The following is a 23,197-nucleotide window of genomic DNA, read 5'->3' as shown; positions in this document are numbered from 1 at the left end:
TTAAAAGCTGGGAGCTTAAGAAGAGCAGCTCTCAGGCCGTATCATGGCCTGCTGAGCTCTCCCGGTGCTTCCTGCATTGTTTTCTTCCCCTTCCAGAAGAACCAAGCCTAGCTGATCTCTCAGAGCATCTGGAGTAGCAGTCAGCCTCACCAAAGCCTCTTTCCCTGCCTTGCATCACTCAGCACACAAGCGATGTGGGACTGGTTTGGTGGGAGGCTTTGCTATGGCCAAGCGTAATGATGAGCCATGGGGTGGACCAGCCTTCTGTTTAATTTAAGAATCCTTTCCCTATGTTTTGAGCCCAACAGTGAAATCCCTGCATCCAGCTGCATTTCACTGCCTCATTACTTCATAGATCATCTCAATAATCTGATTCCAGAGCTCCCACACTGTATTCCCACTTCTCCAGCCATCAGCCAAGTGAGCTGGGTTAAATTTCTTGCAGCACAGAGGGGACTAGAATAGACTACGCAAGAGCCTAATTAGCAATCTTTTCCTTTTACAACATATTGAAGTTTTCTAGGCATTGAGCCATGTTCTTTCATAGCTTTTCTCCTTCCTTCCCTCCCCCTTCTCTCTCTCTCTTTTTTTTTTTTTTTTTGGTAGCTTCTAATTTTTTATTAAAGGATAACAGCATTATTGGCAGTACAAGATTCCTTCTTGCATACCACTGAGCAGTAAAAAGGGAGGTGTCAGATATACAAGATAAGAGAAAAGTAGAGCCAAAGCAGCGAGGCACATTGCAGGAGCTACACGTACAGCCATAATAAAAATATATTGGTAATTTGCTTTTAGCCAGTTCCTGTCTTGGAGCTTCCCTCCAAAGACATCCAGTTTTAGCTGCCTAGGAAAAACAAACAAACAAACAAACAAACAAAAAAAAACAATAAAACCTTTGAATTTTCTTCATTGTGTCGTTTCTCTGGAGTGGGTCTCTTTGGCCCAAGTTTCCTGCTGGGGTAGCTCCCCAAGGCAAGTGGGAGTGTGTCCTTCTGTACATGCGTCCCCTATGCCAAGAGTAATTAACGCTACTGACCAGCTGGGCAGATGGTATTTGTTCAAAAGAAGTGCAGTTATTGTAAGTTTCCTAAAAAAGCAGAGGAAAGCCACGTGTCTTGAATCACCAGACTTTTAAAGACCTAGGTTTTGGTCTTGGGGTTTGTCATCAACCATCTGGAGCATGGGGAGTCCCTGTGAATAGCGGGAAGCTCCTAAACCAGGAATGCAGCATGCAGACAAGGTCCTCCAGTGGTTGGCTCATTGTCACTGAAGATTTTTCTTTTCCTTGGGTGCACTGAACAAAGCATAGCCAAGGAGTGACTGCAGGATGTCAGGTCCATGCCCTTCAGCTACCTCCTGTGAGGCTTTCATTTCTTCTGCAGCCTTAATGAGTGCCCTGGGCAGTCGAGTAGATGTTTTTCCTCTGTCCCAGTCAATGTTTAACAGCTCCCACCAAAATAACCCAGACACGCTCACCTGGAAGAGTCAGGGGTTTGCTGGGCCACTACCACTTGGCCGCCATAAAGCTGGGCTTGTTTCTTAGGGATTTGATTAAGTTCCCACTGAATTCAGTAGCATAGCTGCTATTAAAACCTACTAGAGCAAGCCACATGTAACAAAAGTTGGATTTTAATTTATTATAACAACATCAAAGCTAATACTGGCTTTGCAAGTGAAGCCCTGGCAGGGTAGAACGTGAAAGAGGTGAAAAGGAACAGGAAAAAGTGAAAAAGATGCAGTTAATTCAGAGGCAGATATATTTATTTCAAGTAGATTATTCTTAGAAACACTCATAGCATTATTTACAAGAATCTTTAAAAAATTGCAGTGCTACAAAACTGAGATTCATCACTGAGGTAAAACATTTCATTATTATTTCTCAAATCAATTCCCCCAGCAGAATATGAATTACAGGATTTCAGCCAGCCTTTTCAAGAAACCTCTTTTAAAAATTTACATAGCTTATAACAGATTGCCAGAAATATTGCAAGCAGCCATTAATTTACTCCTAGCCAATTAAAGCCTATGCTAACACATGCACTGATATGCACACACTTGTTCCTAATTTTTCTTCTGCAGTTAAGCATGAACAAAAAGACATGCCTTAGAACTAAAAAGAATTTGAAGGCATTTTCATGCTTTCTTTTTTTAGACTCAAGGGCAAATGTGCCTTTGATAAATATCAGCCTGTTTTTCTTTTCCAAAGAAGAAACCTCTTTACAAATCACTACAATTTCTCTGCTGATGATTGGCAGGTAGATTTGCAAGCAGCAGCGTGCCATCCGAAAGGAGGCCTGCTGTAGCTTTTAGGATTAAATCACCAGGGTTTTTAATTTAATTAATTAATTAGGAACAATGGGATGAAGAAAGATATGGAACAATAGGATTTGGGCTTTTTTTTGTACTTCTGAATTGACAAGGAGATTTACAAAAAATGGTGATGAACACCAATGCTGTCTTGGGAGCCCTGAGTGTGAACCCTTTTATCTGCTCGTTTTGTTAGCAGGGATGGCACTACTGGAATTAGATATCATCCCTTAGTAGTAAGCCAGGTACTCACAACCTGCAAAGACCTGCATGTTGTTGGATTTCTTTCCACCAGTAGGATCCCCTTCTTTCTTTGCTGTGGATACAGCCGGGGTGACAACTGCCATTGTCAAGGGGGCTAAAACTGAAGGAAATCTTCGTAGCTGCACACCTGGTTGGAGGTCCCATCCTCGGTTTGGAAGTCTCTCTTCATTTAGAACATGTTTCTTTCTTTTTTCATGGCAGCGGATTGAGGTTTGGAAGAAAAGGATTGATGTTTTTTTGATGCATGTAATTTCTGGGCAAGAAGTCTGATGTCTTTCAACACTGACCTACTGTAAAAGAACAAAAAGTGTATATGAGTCAGGAGGCACGTGGCTTGATAGATTAGTGCATTGGACTTTTATTGACTATGAACATACACAGACTGGGGGTTTTTACAGATGTAAGAAAGAAGAGACTGCAAGGAGGAGCATGTCTCAGCTGCACGTCCCACTGCCTGTCTGGGGTGCGTGGGGATTGCTGCCTGAGCATCTCCTGCTACCTGTCAATGTTTTGGGCTGGGAGAAAGAATGAAAGGGTAAGGAAAATAGCAAAAGGAAACTGAAAATAGGAGAGTGGGAAAACAATTAATTTGGCCATTAGTAAATCCACTCCCCCCGTGTCTCAAAGCAGTGTCAGTGGCTCTTACAGTGAACCCATGGTTTGTGGAATAGAGGTAGGGGAGGACTCCTAGCTGAACCCAGGCCTTTCACCTTGCCATTGCAAGTAAAAATAAGGTTTGTATCCCATCACAAGGAAGTTTGTGTAATAGGCGGAGCAGTCTAGCTAATTAACAGGAAATCTTGGGGCAGAGACAACCAAAATATTGCAAAGTCTACCTGCAGCCAGCCTGCAGGAGCCTTGGCTTGCCCTACAGTTCATGCAAGGGGAACATCACTGATTTGGTGCAGCTCACACCAGGGCTGTAAGAGTGCTCGAAGGCTGGTATGGGGGGATCATGCTTCAACTCTTTTTCCTTGCCAAGTAAAAGCCGGTATGAAAATTGCTCTGCAAAGCTGTGGTCACCCTTGAGATTTATCCATCTGAGCTGCTGGCCGTGTTCCACAGGGCAAGAGCATTCCTCTGCAGCTCAGCATTTTCCAAATTATAATAAAACCCGAGTAAGACAGATGAGATTTAAAACATTGCAATCTTTACTGTGAACTTTCCACCGTGTTTCAGTTCAAGTTGTAACACTATGATCAGCATAAAGAGGTTGAAATGCTGGATTTGCAGTGCAAGTACTGCCTTGTGCACACTGCGGTACCTGGAGGCACTGAGATGCTCAGACTCTCATAGTGCTACAAGGCACCACAAGCACCTCTCTGGGAAGACACCGTGATTATTCCTCCTTCAGCAGTGGCAAGGCTTGCCACCTTCCACGTGTATTAGTATTACAAATTTCAATAGGAAAGAGAAAATCAATTCCACTTGAATGTCATTTTTGGTGGTTGCTCTACCTCTTCTGATGGGCCCAAACAAAAGGCTGGGGTTTAATGTGTACGTATTTTGAGCCGTGCCCCTTGCTGACCCTCCAGTTTAATTTCCGTCCTTCAGATGAGATGAATGGAGCGTGAAGCAGGTCATATCTCAAACGCTGACACATGGGTTACAGACAGAACTCACAGGCAGGAGAGGCAGCCAGTTTGTAGATTAAATCAAAGCAGTTCTGAATAGATGGGAGGTCAGCAGAGGCCAGCTTTGACATTTGATAGGACCTTGTGATCAATCAACTCTTTCTTGGGTCTTCCAGGTTTCTTGATGACAATGCTTCTTAAAATAAATAAATAAATAAATCCAGATGGGACATGTTGGAAACTGCCAAAGCAGCCCTAGATTGTGTAAAATCATAGGGATTAATTATTATCAAAGATGATAATAGCGGGAGTTGTTTCAAGCAGCCAGCATGGAAGTTACTGCTCTTTAATTGGAAGCATTTTATCTGCATGCAGCTGTAATCACTTTTTTTTTTTTTCCTTCATAGTGTGTATTATATCACTAAGATTTTGGTAATAGTCCAAAAACATGATAGCGAATGTTGGTTGTTTATGGCACTCGGGAGTAATCAGGAGTCCCTGATTAAAATCCTACTGTTGAGTTGAAAGGAAGGCTGAGGTGATATCCTGGCCTCTAATGAAATTTGCCCCCTGCTAAGCCATCACTGCCAGCGTGATTTATCTGAAGGGAGTGTAGGAACATCCCTGGGAAGCAAATGTTTGGCTTCGGGCATGGACTAGATCTCATGAAATGAAACAATTTTGCCCAAAATTCTCCATGGGAGGAAGCCTCCCAAAGTTCATGTGGTCTTTGCCACATAAAGACACTCAGGTAGAAAAAACTTGTAGGGCAGTATTGGCAGCATCACTCCACACCAGACCTAACTCTGCCCCTCTGATGTATAGATGCACATTATTTTCAGAGATGGCATTGAGCTTCTCTGGGAGAACAGGCAGTCTAGGAGAGCTCGTTGTGACCAAACGGAGCCAGGCACTCAGAAGGTTACCAGAGGATTTGGGGGGCTATTATTTTCCACCCTTAGGAAAATAAATGCAGTTTTTTATTCCCCTTGTTCCTCTTCCATGCATGAATGGGAAATACAGCATCTGCTCGGGGATTTGGCTGTGGGATCTCTTCAGAGATCACTGTGAAAATATTGTTTTTCAGGAAAATATTAAATTTAAGAAAAACTGCCAAAAGTTTCTTTTTGAAGCATAAAAGAAAAATAGATGCAAAAGCCTCATTTGATGGCAAGGGATGTGCTGCAATGAAATGGAGAAAGAGCTGATGAGGAAAGCAGGATTTAGAAGTTGGTTTAGAGGACTGTGAATTTCCCCAATGAGCCGCAAACTTCCCTGTGTGGTCTTAGCCTCTAGCTCATGGTTCAGAGGCTAGGGCTAACATTTCCTTACCTTGGGGGATAAACTCCTTTCATCTACAGCAATATAAAGACAGTAGATACTGCGGTGATGGAGAACCATATAAGTAACTTGACAGGCAGAGTAATGGGCTTGTGTTTCAATGCTCTGCTAAATAAGACTCCGCTGGGCATCCCCGGACACGCGCTTTCAGGAGAAATGAACGTGTCAGAAAGTCTCGCTGCTGCCGCAGGAATTCAGCCCAGCTGTGGTCTCGGAGACGCCGGCTGAGCGGTCAGGGCAATTTGAGGGCAGGGCTTGGCACGGCCCCAGGGCCAGGTAGTGGCCATCAAAAGATATTAGTTTTCAGAAAGCCGATGACAGCGAGAAGGTAGGAGAGGGGAGTCCGCTCGTTATAGCTGTAGAGATGGAACTGGAAACTCCCAGCTCCTTCACTCTCCTTTCCATTCAGTCTCTTTTTGACCTGGGCTGCCATCTCAGGGCAGCTTCAGCCCTCTCTGCTTTTGAAACCCATCCTGTGCCAGTCAGTGCTTGCCTACCCCAAAAAGGTCTTGATTTCAACACTAGGATGTTGCATACAGGATGATGAATTATTAGTAGGTGTCAAATGAAACCACCACCTATATTTGATGAGGAATTAGTTAATACGATACTGTAACTTAATTACAAATATTTCAGCCTTCTCTTTTGTATGTCTGTTTCTTTTATTGGAGTCCCTCAATCTACTGCCTCCCCCACCATGTGCTGTTGGAGTCTTCTCCAGTGCTTAACCATCTTCTTCTCTGGTAGCCTTCATTTTTGTCTCCAACAAAGAGGTTTGTTTATGGCCATGCTCTCATTAGGGCACCCCAAATCAACACTAGTTGTGTGTTTGGGAGGGAGAGGAAGGTCGCAAGGATGTTGAAATCACCCAAATGCCAAATACATATTCTCTGCTAAGAACACAGCAGCTCTGTTTTTTTATGAAGAACTCAGAGTGAATGCTGCTCATCTAAAAAGAGATGTATGCAGGGAATACCTCTTGTGATCAGTGGTTTGCAAAAAGCTGGGGAATGACAGTCTTAACCACACTGAGTGGCTGGGTCTATTTTAAGCTAGAAGGACTGTCCTGCGGAAGGGGGGCATGCAGCAGCACCCCTGGCTGGGGAGAAGAGCCCCAGAGCCCCCAGCCTGGGCTGCAGCTCAACCCCTGCTTCAGCTGAGGCTCGGAAGGAGCTCAGAAAGAGCCTGGTTAAATATAACATGTCACTGCATTGAATTACTTCATTTCACTTTACAGGAACTCTGCTCTCAATTTTATAATTGAGAACTTAACCCTTTTCTTCACTGAGACAATGGGGAACTAGGGATTATTTCCTGCAAAGCCAAAAACGTTGGCTTTGGGCTAGTTGAGGTCATGTGCTGGGACCTGGAGGATAGCTTGTGCTTGAGGTGATGTTACTGAGAAATGGGTGGGTGCAAGGACATGTCCCAGCCCAGTCAGTCCCCTCCTGTCACTGTTAGGATGTTATGGGGCAGCCCACAGAGGTGCTCTGACTACTTGTAGGCCTTGGTCTTTATATCTGAAAGCGTGGGGCAGTTTACACATTGCTTCCCAGTGACTTTGCTATTCTCAGGCATCAGGGGGGAACCCTGGCACAAGGAGCAGGCAGTGCTAGCAATCTGCAGGCTCCTCAGATGCCCTCTTTGTAAAATCCCCAGTCCACCTCATCTTCAGAGACTATTACCAAAACTGTTTCCATTTTTAGGGATCTGTGAAAAGCAAGTTATTTTGAAACCATTACATATTTTGTTCCTATTCCAAGTACTGGCTTCGACAGCAAAAGGGCAGCAACAAGAAAACGGTTTAAATTCCTTCCAGCGGAGCAGATGCAGACCTGATGTAACAAAATGCTGCATGCCTTGCATGCATACCCCCGCATTGAATGCTAGTAATGGGTAAGAAGGCGGCTCTCCAAGACCTTTAGGACACCCCTTTTCCACAATGCTCCTCTGCCCCCATTAAGTCAGTGCCTGGTGCACGATCCATTGCTGGCCTGCTTCATTTTAAGAAGCTGCAGGAGCATGCAGTGCAGTCTTTATATACAGTCTGATGTGGACAGAGGAAGGAAGACATGAGGCAGGAGAAAAAGAAAGTGTTTGGTAGAGTTGACCTTTATTGCTGCAGTTTAGCAAAATACATCTGAGGGAAGCAAGAATGGCCCTTCTGAATAATCATTCCTTGCATTTATTATCCAGCCTGTGGGAGAGAGGAATGCTTTAGGAAGGCTTGCTGCACAGTTTCTTGTAGCAGTCCCTGCACTGTCTGTATGTGCTGAAGAGCTCACTCGTGTAGGAGAGCCCAGGGTGATTACAGCCATTTCTTTCCTCCCTGAGATTTGTCCTTCTGAAAGCATCTTTTGACTGGAGCACCTGGTGTGATGCAAAACAATTTGTCACCATGATGTTTGATCATCCACTATGAGGAAGGATGACTTAGGCACGAGGCAGTCATTCAGATAGCAGCAGAAGCATTTATGACTTTGATTTAACTCGAGGTACTGATTTTTTTTTTCCTTTGTACTAAGCAAGCACTTAAAATATTGCAGAGCCATGGATGTCCAGTTACGTGCTCCCATATCATTTTTGGGTGACTGCACAATCATGAAAATTAAAAGGGAAATGAAATGCTTTAGGAGGAAAAAAACAAGGGATCAATATGTTATTAGTCATACTGCAATTTATTTGGGAAGTGCCTGGCATATTTTGTTTTGTTTTAAACGCTCTTGCTCTGCCCCAATTCAAACAGTTTCCGGGCTCTACAGAACATCATTTCCCCATTTCTGATCACAGTCTGAGAAGCGAGTGCCACTGCAAGCTGCCATGTTTTTCATGCTTCATTATTATACATTTTCTAGTACGTAATGAACTATCCCCATGAAAATTTGCTCTGAATTGTCTTGTAATTGCCTAGATATGAAGGAAAATGTGGTTAGAGTAAAATAACATTAACGTTAAAAATAGGAAAATTGCAGTTAATCCATGTGAAGAGAAATACTCTAGCTCATCACAAAAAGAAGCGAGGGTGCTGGAAGAGAGCTGGTGGAAAGGGGGAGCTGGTGTGCCTCTAGGATCTGACCCCAATGGGGGAAGGACATGGCAAATCTGGCTGTGGCTGGGAAGGGCACTGGCACAGGGAAGGGCCAGCACTGCTGTCCTGGTGGCTGAGGAGAGTCTGCTAGGGGCATCATCTGCCCCGTGTAAGAAAAATATTAATTGGTTGAGGTAGAACCTGAGAAGCTCATGGTCATTCTGGGGAGTTGGATGGGTTAATTTGTAGGAAATCTTGCGGCAGGAGAAAAAAAAAAAAAAAAAAAAGGAGGAATTAATGAGAGGGAATCCTAGAAGTGCAGCTCAAAAAATAAGGGCAATTTAAAGAAAGATTAGAACACATGAATGTAAGTCTAAATATGAAGACAAATTTGTAGTCCACAGGGAGGTGATCCTCATCCTCATGCCAGGGGATTTTGCTAAGCAGGCTGGAGAAAACTGGCTGTCACTGAGGAGCAAATCATTTGCCTAACAGTGAGCAGGACCGAGTGATCTAATAAAGCTTTTCTGTTTCTCATGTCTGGGACCAGGAAATTAATGCTGGACGCGGTGCCAAGCTACGTAGGCTAGATGTGTCTCTGTCAGCACTGGGCAGAAGTTAATTCTGTATGCTGGTGGTAGCGTGATCCCCACCACACTGTACCAAAGGAAACGCAGGCAGTTAACCTGGGAGCAGGGAATGTTTATTTCATGCTTGCCTTGGGGTAAGAACTAATGGCAAATGTTGTAGAAACAGCATGCTAGATACCATCTTGTCTTTTATTTAAGTGTACTGATTTATCTCCTGCGGGAGGTGGTGGAGTCCCTATCAGCTCCTGAGTCATTTAAAACTCCGCTGAACAAAGCGCTCATGAATAGACTCCTGGGAGCAATCACGAACTGCTTGGGGATGGACAAGATTAAATACGAGGTTTTTATCCAACTATCTTTCTGTGGAGATAGAGCATTAATTGGGTGAGAGCGGGGCACTGAAGGGAGAAGAGGCTGGTGTCCCCTGGATTTTGTTTGGGTGTCTTTGTGCAGCGCTGAGGAAAGTGTCACCATGCTCCCTGTGACAAAGTGTTTAAAATCAAAATCTTCAAAAATATTCTTGAGGTATGTAAAGCAAACACACTCAGGCTATGGAGCTGCATGCTTACCTGTCATGATCCCATGGCCATGGTCCTGGGGGCTTCTTCCCCCCTTGCTCAAAGCATTTTGGAGAAGAGCTGCACCAAAGTGCGTGTTTGTCACATGTCTCCAGGGTGCGCTGATTTCCAGCCATAAATACACATGGCTGTCAGTGTGACATGATAATTATTTCTTTGGTGGGTTTTCAAGAAAAACATGGGCCAAAACTTCCTTGTTCTACTCATCAGAGAAACTTCACTGAATTTAAAATTGCCATTCTTCCAAGTGAAACATATTTGGCCCTAAATCATAATTCATCAGTTGCTGGCACCCTGCAATTTAAATCTTTTCCACAACAAGGAAATAAATCTTTTTAAAATGTGTATTAAAATCAGTATTGATTATTCCAAGCAGGAGTGCTGCATTCAGAGCAGTAAATCTTTTTTTAGGATCCCGAGATAAAATATTGCAGCAAAAGTGTTGTATAAAAATCACTACGGTTTAATCATGTGGTAAATTACCCGTATTTTTGTATGTGGAATTTATAGGTCGCCATTTCTTTCAGATTGAAAGGGAACAGTCCCAATTTAGCTCTGATTACTCATCTACAGATGGGGTTAATGTCATGCGTCTCTTTGGGGATGTATCTCCTTAAGTAATGATGTCCTCATTGTGCCTTCCATGGATCCCTTGTCAAGACGCCTTTAAATATGTCTCTGACGGCTGTGGAGGTACCAGCAAATTACGTGTTGAATTAACAGGTAATTCAATCCACCTTGGTGTTAATCTTATTGCAAAATAACAAGCTACGTAAAAGCCATTTAGGTGCAATTTCAAAAAAACACCCAGCAAGATATAATCTCTTTAATCAGAAACAGATTTGGCTCAATTACCTTTAGTCTCCTCTGTGAAAGCAGCACGGCCGACCCACCACATCTCCCGGGGGCTGATGCAGCCGTGTGGCCACGCAGCTGGGCTCAGGGCTGGCCCCAAGGCCGTCTTGTCGTGCCCAGCCACTGCTCGGGATGCTCGAGGTGAGGTCGGAAGAGGAGCTATCCCTCTGCTCACATGCCCCAATTCCCCAGGGCTGACGCCCCGCTCAGGGCTGAGACAAGCCACCCCACGCTCCTGACACCTCGCCTTGCCTTTGGCTTTGCTGGCTCGCTGGCCTTTTGGGGAGATTTGGGATGAGAAGCATGAAAATGCTGCTTGGTCCTAGAGACAAGGATGGGCTCCTGGTGGCTTCCATGCTCCTCTCGGGCCTCTGTGGCAAGAGCGGTCACTTGGCAAGTGCCAAACAAATCATAACACACAGAAAAAGGCTCCTTTGAGCTTTTCCTTTGTAGTTCTCAGGCTCATTAGCGATGCGAAACTATTTGCTCATCCACTACCAAATGTCTTCCCATTGTATGAGTAATTGCTTGGTTTGTTGAGCAAAGTGCAGTGTTTTGGTTAGTTTTCAGATTCCCTGGTTTGTTTTTGCTCTGCCTGCTGCCAGCAAAGTGTTTCTCAGCTTCTGCCTGCCTCCTGTGCTGCCGCCATGTATGCCTAAGCTTAGAGGAAAATTACACATTTCAGATCTTCCAGTCAAATGCAGCATTTAAAAACCTGTGTTCTTTCTTTCCCATGAGAGGAGAGCTGCTTGTTTGCACGCACACTATGGGGGCCTCGTGGCAGCTTCATATGAGATGGTCAAAATTTAAAATTCATTCCTGGAAGACAAGGCATGTTCTTGGAAATGCTCTCTGCTGTGCGCTCCTCCCTTGGAACAACTTTCAGACCATCCTGTACCAAACCAGATGGGAAATTCAGAGCCCAGCAATTCCTTTCATTCATTCCTCTACTTTTCTAACCCAAGGCCGGTGTTAACCCTGAATTTTTTGAAGAATGAGGAATCTGTGTCTGAGAAATGGCTACAAAATGCCTTGGTGTGAGCCTACAGCTGAACTCTATGTGCAGAGGTATCAGGGGCCTTGACCTCCTGACAATGCACCTGCGGTCAAATCTTGTAACAGCTTAATTGGTTCAGATGGAGCACTAATGATGACTGGTATTCCTTGCCCTGTTTCACCAGAGGAGATGGACAACCATGTTCGCTTACACCCAGGTACAGAGCTCCAAGCAAGACCATCACACCCTGTGGGACGTTAAGTGACAAAAAAACAGAAAGGGACAGAAAGGGACAAGGAAAGAGTTCCCTGAGCAGTCAGGGCTGCAGAAATCCTCCAAGAACAACTCTGTGTTCAAATCACGTTTCTTCTCGTACCAGCAGGTCACCTTAGAGGCAGGCATGCAAAACAAAATACTGAAGGACAAACTGAACCAAAGAGGCGTTGCTAGTCCCTAAATCTATTTTTCCCAACCACTGCACTGCAATGAGCTAAATCCTGCCTTTGCCTCCCACTTCATACTGTATTCCCTGGGGGATGTGGCATAGAAATTGCAGCCAAGGAAAGGAAAAGCAAAAGTAACTTTACAATAACTTTGCTCCTTCTAGATTCTGGAGGTCCAAGGCGACATGTGTTTTGTGTTAGCGCAGCCTTTGCACGTGTCACTCCCAGAAGCCTCCCCAGGGCTGCTGTGAGATTGCAGAGCCCTGCCAAAGGAGACTCCCCAGCTTTCCCCTGCCCTTGCAGCACCTTGCAGCCCGCTGTATGTGGGTACAGGAGGACCACCAGTGCTGGCTGTGCTCCACCGCTTCTGGGGTGCTGCCACGAGTCCTTCAGGTGTCCTGCCGAGCACACCTGCACCACTGCAGCATGCACACACAGCACGAGCGGGGCAAGAATGAGCTTTAGTCTCTCTCTCTAGAAGAAAATCTTTATTGTGAACAGAGCTCTGCACAATAGATAAGGCTTCTCAGATGAAAAACTGCTTCCCCTTCCTGGCAGAGTCTAAAATTTCTTCTGATGGCGATGACGCCTTGAACAATGACAACCTTCATTCATCTCTTACGGCCAGGAGAGAGCTGAGAGTTCATGTTTTAAGCTCTTTCACCACGCTGAAGGCACATAAAAGCCTCTCATCACTGTTCAAACACAGTCCTACATTGGGATTTATTTAAACGGGAACCACTTTCCCTGCTCCAAACTTCTTTGTATGAAATCCTTCTAGCACCATGTGTGGCAGCAGCCAGCAGTTGATCTGGCACGCACTGTGCTGGAAATACCAGTAATGGCTAGTTAATTAACCTGATCCATCAGTCGGCCCCTTTCCAGGATGGTATCAGTGATTTTAAAGATAAAATGTCATATGTTCTTTCTGTTTTCTCAGATCACTAAAGCTTTGTGTCATTGTCATATGTTAAAAAAATAAATAAATAAATGAGTCTAGGGAGCACTTTCGATCGCTACAGTTTTTCTTCACATGCTTCATTTGCTGGGCCATTTGTATTAGCCAAGTTGTCTTTATTTGCTGAACTAAGTCAGGACTCTGGGGTTTGCCCTTCTGGCAAATTGCAGTTTTATCCCAAATTTGTTTGCAGCTTTTGTCTCAGGATCTTTGTGGTTTTCCCAAAAAAGCTAAAGTAAAATCAAAGAGCAATCAAAAGCTAGTTGATTTATTTTTAGATGCCAACAGTGCCTTTATTCTTGTTAAAAACTCCTCTTCACAAAAATAATGACCTTTTTTTCTGCAAAGAAGGCATTTCTTTTCTGCTGGAGCTAACACAAGAAGAGGAATGGTTTTGCATTTAAGGTGATTCTGAAGTTTATCCCATGCCTGGCTTGTCTCAGCCTCCTCTTGTGACCTTGGATACCTCCCTTAAATCCTGACACTTCTCCTTGCTGCTAGTCAGGATCTACAAAGGTATTGTGAGATTAAAGGTCAGGCTTTCAAAAGTGATGGGTGGTTTTGTTTCTCTGACTTAATCTATGGAGGTTGGGTGTTCCAGCACCTCAGGAAATGAAGCCCTGTTACAGAAATCTGCTGCGAAGGGAGGCACCCAGAATGGCAGGCGCTGAGTATCAATGGTGGCTTTGGAAAATCTTGGCCTAACCCAATGACACACTTGTAAAGTACTTTAACATCCAAATGCTTGGGAAGAGAGAATGATTTAAATGTTTTGAACTTATTCCCAGGACTAGAAGTTTGCAGGATTATGTCACAGTAAAAAGAAATATATATTATATCTATATATATATATGATGTAATGAGGAAATTCTCACAAGTTCATAGGGAAGAGGATATTTTCCCAAAATGCTGCAGGCTGGCTTTAGTTTGGTCTGGTCCTCCTCTTTCAAGCCTGACATAAATCATCGGAGCAAAGCTTTCCTGGGAGCTGAGCAGATGCCTGCCAAATCACCAAATTTTACTTTCAGCATCTCCCTGTGACCTTGCAGGGTGTACGGCTGGGGTTGATGTGCTGATTTACACCCCAGCAGTATCTGGGGTGTAAATATCCTTGTTGGCCTGCTTACTTGTTGTCTCTTTTTGCCCTGCGAGGGACCAGCCATCGGACAGACATCTGGGCTCTGCAGCAAGGAGGGACCCTTGATGTCCCCATACACGTGGGGGCAGGAGGTCCCTTCCCCAGCCCACCACCACCCCACGAGGGGGGCTGCCACACCGCCGTGGGGCAGAACTGGGGGCATAAGGGCTCAGAAGAGCATCTGAGCTGTGACCAAAACTAACCCCGCTGTTTAGGAGGGAGGGAGGCCACGTGAGAGGCGGGATCTCTTCTGAGGAATTTCATGCTTGAAAGGTGAGACAAGTCTCCTGAAAAGGTTATTATCTCGAGCAGACAAATCCTTCAGCAGGTTGGGCGCTTTTTTGTATACCTCAAACAACGAGCCAGCACAATCAAAGAGCTGTAAGATCTTTTTTTTTTTTTTTTTTTTCTGCCTCTGTGCCATTCCCTTTCATTTCTGCTGCCCACAGAAACTACGGCACCTCTCCTCTTCTGCTGAATATACATCAAATAGGAGGTGAAGCACTGGCGGTCTTCACAGGAGAAGCCAGGAGGCGAGGGGGAGTGTGTCTTGCATGCGGCACTGACTCGTTTATTTTGCCTCCGGTTCAGGAAAAAGTAAACATAGGGTGGCCCAGAGCAGGCTGAGAAAGGATCCTGTGAAGTGCATGATGAGTGCAGGCAGCACGGCTGAAGGGGTGGGGGTCTGCTGGTGCTGAAGGGCCACGAAGGCTGGTGTTGGAGGACCAGGGGTGCTCTCTGGGTCCCCTCCTGGCCCCGTTCAAGTACCTGTTGCAGGCCCTGCCCGCCTGGCCAGACCTACCTCTTCCCCTTTAGGAGAAAGGCTTTCCTTGAGCTCTCCTAAAACACAGGTCTGCAGATGAACCAGAGACAATAATGGCAACAAGCATTACCTTGGCCCGGAGAAAAGGATTGCTCTCAACTTGGTGTAATGTGTAATCTATTCAGCATGAATTAATCTTGGAAATGCTATCACTGAAGCCCCTGCCATTCTTGCAGTGCACTCTTGCTTTGTGAAACCTTTGCTCGAGGGGCTATTTCTAACATTTGGCTTGTTCTCTTTCAAGGGGCTGTTTTGTTGATTATCTTGCTGGCAAACAGGAGGCATTCACTCCCTAGCAGATACCACACTTATTTTTAGGACAATCAGCTGCATGGACAGAATAGCTGTCAGGTCCAAGGTGACTGAATTGCACTTGCTTTGTGCACTGGTCAGACGATGAAATCGCTGGCCACGCGGTGCCTGGGACAATCACAGCAACACCCCTAGGGCTTGGGGGAAGGCAGCAACAAAAACACCTTTGTGCCTCAGCTTGTTGTACTGGGAAAGAGCCTCAAAAGTTCACCTTTCTGAAACCGAACCTTTATACGTGTGGATATCGTCCAAGTGCTGCTCTGGATCTTACACTGGAAGGTGAACTGAGAGTACGTTTTGGCTCAGGTGCTGTAATGTGCTTTTATTGCCGTGCTTTGAAATACGTCTTTTCATTTCTCCCCGGAGCACTCGGCCTTTCTGGCAGCTTGAACTCTGTCTCCCGTAGTGTTCAGGGCATGAAAATACTTTGTATTTGCCTGGTTTTTGCATTGCTTTGCTGAACACCTTCGAGGACCACCCTGCCTGGGATCTAGCTGGTGATGCTCGTGTGAGGGATGTGCGAGTGAGCTCAGGACCTTCCTCCTTGCCAGGCACCAACCAAGCAGAATAGGCGCATTTTTGTGCTCAGGCAGGGGAACATTTGTTTTCTCTTAGGTGTTTCTATCCAGCATAACCTAACGAGCCTGGCCCTGCTTGCAGGATGCATGGGATGGGTGGGTGAGGGTGCCCCATCCCGTACGGCCCCACTGTGTCACCCGGAGCTGACAAACTCGTGCTGGCTGCGGCTCCCAGCTGAGCCAAGCAGTAGCTCAAGGCTGTGGCAGCACACCTCACACGCACATTTATTTATTAATTAATTAATTTATGTATTTATTTGTTTTTGTAAGGCAAAGATCATAAGGAGAGTGGCTTTATTCTATTTATAGAGGTAGCCAGATGGCTTGTAGCGTGTTTGCCAAAATGTCCGTAGAAATGCTGGTGTTTCGTGTCTGTGCCAGACGGGTCAGCTGCAAAGATGCAGATAGGAGCTTGTGATGAAAACATCCAGCAACAACCTGGTTTGTACTGGACACACAGCAAAGGGCTCCCCTACAACAAAAAGTAGCTCTCCCTGTTCTGTGAACATATCCTCAATGGCACTGATGGCAACCTTTGTTGAAATAACCCATTCCTACCAGACAGCAGAGGGTCACAGTTGTCACACCAACGGTATTTCTTCCCCCTCACATCACGAGGCTTCCTACACAGAGCAGTAAGGTAGCCCAGGAAGGCTGTCCATCCTTCCTTGTCACTGCCTGGGCTGTTTGGATTTCAGTCTGGCACATTTTAAATGCAAATCTGGCGTATCACTGCATGGAGGCTGCTGTTGCATTAGCTGCCTGCCCATCCCAGCATGTCAGGGCTCCCTCTCTGACCACCCTCCCTAGGTCCCAAACACTACTACTGCCCCCCAGCCTGTGCTATGCCCCCAGCCAAGGACGGTCCGACCGTCCCGAGTGCCTGGCAGCCTGTGGCAGCTCAGCTAGCGGGGGGAAAAACACAGCCATTATGTAATGGCTTCTTCCAGCCAAGAAAAAAATCCCATTTATTGATCTCCTGTCTGAAAACCTCAGTAACGCCGTGTAATTGATGAGCAGCTGTTCAGAAAAGCTGCTTGGAGGAAGAACATTTATAATTAAAGAGCAGACACTTCAGATTCAGCTCTCCCTCCATTTTCTCACTGCGTTTCTCTCGGCGACCAGCCGCCCCAGCTGGGCCTTTCGGCTCCTGGTCTCAAAGCACCTCGTGTCTTTCCAGAGCCACGTTGGGCTCTCCCATTTCCCTCCCCGTGCCACGGAGGGGAACTATTCACGGCGCTGTGCAAGAGAGGGGGATTAAGGAAATAGCAAGGCTAACAGATGGGAAGCAGGCAGTGGATGACGTGTAGGCAGGGCTGATGTTACAGCAAGTCTTATCTTGTTAGCGAAAATATGTTGCAGTAAGCAGACTTTCTGGGAGAAAGGCTGGCTGGGGGCATGCAGTAGAAGTCCTTTCCGTCTGATGAGGAGCCTGTCTGCATCCAAAAATGTCTCACTGCTAGGTGCCACAGCCCCCTGAACATTTAGATCCAGAGCCTCTTTAGATCTGTCCATCTCCGCTTGGCTTTGGGGGTGAAAATGTTTCTGGGTTTCTCTGCCAAAAGCATGCCTGTCCCCACCTGAGGGAAAGCCCAGGGGCAGGCTGCTCAGCCGGCCGTGGTGCCCGGCTCCCCCTGACCAGCACACGCACAAGTTAAGGTTCAGCCTCCCCTGCCTCCCCCTCGCAGACACTCTGCGAAAAGACTATGCTGGAAACAGATAATTTAGCATGAGGATTATATTGTGCATTTAGATGTAAATTGCCAGGGAATTGACAATTGCTTTGTTTGAATTGTAATGATCTGATTATGTGGTGGTTGTGGTGTTTTTTTCCTTAGCCTGCATTTTACCCAGTATTTACATCCTTTTACATTCATCTCAAACACCAGTGTTCGCATGTCCTCAAGCTTTCAGCTGTAAATCCTTGAGCTGTCTCATTCCCATTAGGAAACCCATTTCTTTGACCTCTCCAGCAAATGTAGACTGGTGCTTTTTTTCTCCATTCCCAGAAGATTGCTTATCCTAATTTGTAGAGAAGAAAATCTCACATCCAGAAGCTTGGGTCCTCTCTGGTTCCCGAGCACACAGTGGTGTTTATTCTGCTCTATGTGTCTCCCCTCACTGCTGTACCTTTTCTATGGGATAATAAAACAGATCTACACAGATCTGTCCCCAGCATGGGTGCTTTCACCCATGGGTGCTCCCGTCCCATCAGTGGGTGCTGAGCTCCAGCCCTCAGCACGGATGGCAGGGAGTAACAGGGTGGCCGTCACCCAAACCCATTCCCAACTGCGCCCAAAAAAGGAGTGTCTTTTTTTTTTTTTTCCCCATCCTGAGAGTCAGCAGAGTGAGGGAAGCCAGGGGTTAATCGCCTCTTCCCAACCCACCCAGCGTAGCCGGCGGTGGGAGCAGCCTGGGTGCCAGCTCTGCTGGCGAGGTGCAGAGCAGTAAATAACAGCACCCGAAGCCCTCTGAGGCGCAGCCAGCTCTCAGGAATGCCGTGTCCCGGTCCAAACAAAACCTGCATGTTTCTCCTTGGCCTGGTCTCACTTCTCGGGCCTGTTTCACCGATTGATACAGGAGATAAAAATTGAAATAACACATGCCTGGAAACATCAACAAAGCACTCGCGGCGGAGAGAGAGGATTGCAACATCAGCAGCTCACGGGGCTTGGATGCAGCCATCCAGCCCCTGGAGCCAAACCGTTAGGAGAATAAATAAATAAATAAAAACAAAGCCAGCTCCGATAAGCCCCTGACCTTAATTGTGTGGATGTACGTGTGTGAAAGCCGGAATCCAGCTTTTCCCTGCCAGCCCCCAAGCGAATTCCTTTGGCTTGGGAGCTGCAAATATTGGGGAGCTCTGGCTGGAGTCTCCCTCTGCTGCCTGCCCCTGGGGGCATCCCAGACGTCGAATCCATCCTTGTTCCTCGCAAAGGAGACCTCCAGGTCCAGCCCTAGCTCTGGGTTCTCCTCCCAGCTCCCAGAGACCTTCCCACACAGATGCCTGAAGCAGCAGCAGCCGTTCGCCTCCTGACCCAGCGCTGGGGGTGACCGCATGGTGCTGATGCTGAGTTTTCCCTCAGCAGCACAACCTCACCTTCATCGATGGGTAATGGCTGCAGGGGAGCTGGGGAGGCTGGGCAGGGTGTGCTGAGCACCGAGGTGTAATGAGAATGGATTTTGTGCAGTTGTTTTGTAATTTATCACCTTCAGAAAATCACCCCTAGTGATGCTTAATGTTTATGTAGGACTCCACATTGTTAGATTAAGAGGCATCTGGGACACCAAGGTGCAATGAGAGGCAGAGTGCTGCTGGGTTAGAGCTGTGCTAAATCCACGTTCCCAGACAAGTCACTACGGCCACATTCAGCCCTGCTGCTGGGGTCACAGGGCAGCCCCCAGTGCTTCTGCCCGAGCTCTGCCATCTCCAGCTCCCAGTGGGTGCATCCCCAGGGGCATCCCTGAGCATAGCTTAAATCTCCTGATCCCCAGGGAGGCTGTGCCTCCCATTTCTGGGAGCATCCTCAGGGGAGACGCAGAAATGAGAGCTGAAAGAGCCTCCAAGCTGTGCCCCATGAGGAGGAGGGTGCAGGGTCAGGCCACGGGTTGTGGATAACCCACGTGTTGCTTCCCCATGGTGCATTAAAACTCACCCTCGGGTCCGCTTCCCAAGCAGCCCCTCCTCCAGAAATCTCCTTGGGCGGTGTTGTTATTCAGTTCAAATAGCTCAGATCCTCAAGTTCTCTTTTTCAAGCCTCTGACAAAAACATGACAGCTATCCCACAAATCAGCCATCTAAGGGGAAAAAAAAAAAAGTCACATTTAATTACTCCTGAAGGGGAACTTAAAACCGAGGAACACTTATTAGTGCAATATATTTTTTCTCCTGTAGCTTTGAACTGATCCTAACAGCGCCAGCAGAGTCCCGGCGTAACCTTGGAGTGTGTTTCATTATCATTCGGATGGAAACTGCTGTCTTATGACTGCCGTTTTAAAATACAGCACATTTTTATAATTTCGGAGTTGGCAACCAAGCGGACATAACACATGAAATGATATCCAGCCCTGGCACCAAACCCTGCCCTCCGCTTGCCCATGCCGTTCCGTGGATATTGTGCCTGGGTTCAGCCGAGGGCTGGATTTCAGCCCCAAGGTGCTCCTGCAGTCCTTGTCTCTCCTCTGACACAGACACACAGCTATTTGTGAAATCGGGGATTTTAATTTTAATTTTAAGATCTCTCTGGCAGTAGGACAGGCTCTGCCTTCCCTTGGCACCAAGGTGCCAGGTGATGGGGACATGCAGGAGCTGCTCCCAGGCAGGTGCTTGGGCTTCATCTTGGTGCTATTTCAGAGCCGGGGCAGAGGGCGAGCCTTCAGCCTGAAAGCTGTGAAGTCTCTGTAGGAAATTTGATGTTTTCTAGCCTGCAATGGAAAGCCTTCGACAAATGCAGTGTTTTCAGGACAGCAGTAAGATAGAGTAAGAACGTCACAGGGAGGTGGGAAGCCAGCAAATGTTGGGGAGGGCAATATTTTTGCCGAGGAAATAATTAACATATTTCCATTATTAATTAATGAACAGGCAGGGAAAATTACAGAGATGGGAACATTCTCCCTGGTTTTAGCTCCACTAGGTACCCAGGAAATAATGAGGTACTGCTACAAGATACGGCATCTCACCTGGGACCAGGTGTGCTGCTGCACTGACTCAGAACTTGACTCATGCATGGAGATGTCTCCAAAAATCTCTCAGGGCTCCCTGAAGCCCAGAGGCAGCCAGGGCTGTCTCTGGTGGCTGCTGGCCATGGTTATCCAGGAGCTGTCAGCATGTGAGGCACCGTGAGCACCCCACACTGCACATCTGAAGTGATGTTTTCACTGCTGTCTTCAGGGCCTCACAAGTTTTTCCCACCATCTCCACCTGCTTCTTGGAGACCGGCATCCTCTGATGGCCACGTCCAGCCCAGGCAGCCCTGGCCACACCAGCTGAGGGAGATGCCCAAAGCTGTGAGCAGCGCCCAGCCCTGGGGACAGGTAGGGATAAAGGAGAACAAAGCCAGGTGGCTTTACCAGGGATTGACCTCCTAGCTTCTGAGCTGCTCTGCACACCTAATATTGTTTCCAGCTTTCTCCTGCCTTCCTCACAGCCCGTGGCAGAGCCTTGCCAAAAGCCTTTGGGGACAGCAGCCCCGCTGTGTGCCAGGACAGGGGCTCCGGTGAGGCTGAGCAGTACCTGCCAAAGCCACGGTTAGCACAGGGAGCCGACGGCGACACTCACATTACTCACTGCAGGTTTATAAATAAAACCAGCCCAGGCTCAGCCTCTCCTGACACCGAATGAAGAATGCAAGGGAAGGCTCCGCTGCGCTGTCCCACTAAATTTTGTGAAGCTTTCATCTCCAGCAGCCAACCCCTAACTTACGGGTGACAGTTCCTTAAGCAGCAAGCCAGGGTCGCTGTCCCAGGCTGCCCGAAGCAGGAGGGTTTCCTTGCTTGACTTTTGCTGTCTTTTGACTGCACTGAGATTAAAGCCGGGTGTTTTCCCGAGTGCTGGACCACGGTCAGGAGATGAGTCTGAGATCCACCAGCCCACACCAAGTCCGTGTCTGACCACAGGCATGGGGCTGGCGCTGAAGTTTTAGGATTTCCTCACACACACCACAGATGACAACGCTCAAAAATTGCTTCCCTTAGTACCTCCTGAGCAGAAATTAATATTAATCAAGGGACGCTCTTTCCCTTTAGCAGCGACCTGATGCTATGACATTGAAGCACCTGACACAGCAGTGATCTCTAGCAGCGAGGGCCTGGTGTGCCCGGTGCCAAGCAGAAGCAGGCCCCATACGCCTAAGACATGCGGGTATTTTCCCCTGCAGTCGTTAGTTGATGTCAGCAGCTGCTCACAGGCTCACTGCTGGAGGACTGGGGATTTTTCTCCTTAAATTTAGCGGCGATTCTGGGTTCTGAGTTTTATCGATTGCAGACACCAATTTCCAGTGGAGCTGCAGCTACAGTTACAGTAAATTGAAGCCAGCTGAAAGCAGGATTTCTTCCTCAGTTATCTGTTATGAATCTCTCAGGGGCGGCCGATGGACCCGAGGGGTCACAGTCTGTGAGCTGCCGTGGGTGGGAGTATTCGGTGGTCCCTGCTGGGACTGTGCCCTTCCCTTTCACCACAGGCACCCCTGGGGTATCATCCACCCCGAGGCACCTAAAACTGGGGGATAAACGAGCACATTTGGGGAAAACAGAGAGGAAACTTCCCACACTCGGAGAAAACTTCTTGCTCAAGTACGTATACATCTTCTTAACACCTAATGGAGAAAGACACCTAATGGTTTCCAGAGCTCGGTAGCTGGATGAAAACGGAGCGCAGAGGTGCTGGAGTGACAATATCTGTTAATGAAAACACAGAATATACGGCCAGGGCGGCCGGCACTTGGCCCGCTGCTCGGCCCGAGCACGTCAGCCGCGCTGCAATCGGCGTGAGCGATCTTCAATTCTCCCCTTTGTCAAACGCCGTAAATTAACAACAGAATAAAAAGCTTTCAGGGGATGTGCTCCCTGACAGTTTAATATAAGTGGCTATGGGATCATTTTCTCCGGATAGGTTTATATCGGCAAAGAAATTACAGCTCGCCTCATAGCAGGTATTTCACTGTTATTGCGGTGTTGCCCGTTCATGAGGAGCGAGTTTCCAAACAAGCCTCATGGGGAAGCCAGGAGGACAGGGGAAGGGGGAGGAGGGTGGTGTTGGAAAAAAAAAATCTTAATGGTGACCCAAAATCTTCCAATTTAGATATTATACATTAATCTCACGGCTCAAATTTCTGACTAATAATATTGCGTCTTCTTGGCCGTTGATTCCTGAGCCATCAGCACAAACCACCAGCAGTCTGTGAGGCCGTGGTGAAGTAATTTGTGGTTGCTCTGTGGAACCTATTCCTTTAATTGTGCTTTCACTCAAAATGTGGATAATAGACTTTCACCATGTGCACACTTTCCCTCTGCTTTTCTTCTTTGTAGACAGCTTCACAGCTAAGTATGGGGAGCCATCTGGACCTAAGTTTCAGGAATGTGAGGGTAATGCTGAATTTGATATTAAGATCCCTGGATTTATAACAAAAGCAACATCACTCAGTGTTTTTTTATTATCACTACCTACGAAATTTCATTAACAGTATGGACTTGGCTCATTGCTGAGGAATGCCAGTGGAAACCCTTCCACTGACTGCAGCCAGCTTTGTATCAAATCATATTTGCATTTGGAAATGCTGATCAGCTGAATACAGTACATCAGCTAAACGCAATCTAGGCTAGAGGAAGGTCAGCTGCTTTGGAAGGGAGAGGTTACCCAAGTACCCCCTTACTTTTCTGCCTTTGCATGCATAATTTTTCAAAGCAAAAATCA

General features: G+C 46.8%; 2 long non-coding RNA genes across 2 annotated transcripts in view; one reads left to right on the top strand and one right to left on the bottom strand.

Moving 5' to 3' along the window:
• Window positions 1–23,197, top strand: part of LOC137861123 (uncharacterized) — a 183,461-nt gene that overhangs the window by 89,600 nt on the left and 70,664 nt on the right. The window lies entirely within an intron of this gene.
• Window positions 13,729–21,640, bottom strand: LOC137861299 (uncharacterized). Its single transcript, XR_011099534.1, has 3 exons — window positions 21,209–21,640; window positions 20,467–20,810; window positions 13,729–19,584 (listed from the first exon to the last, which is right to left on the bottom strand). It is a non-coding gene; the product is annotated as an uncharacterized lncRNA (long non-coding RNA).

Source organism: Anas acuta, chromosome 9 (assembly GCF_963932015.1).
Source record: "Anas acuta chromosome 9, bAnaAcu1.1, whole genome shotgun sequence".
NCBI lineage: Eukaryota > Metazoa > Chordata > Aves > Anseriformes > Anatidae > Anas > Anas acuta.
The sequence above is the reverse complement of the archived record's forward strand: the minus strand, read 5'-3'. Positions and strand labels throughout refer to the sequence as shown.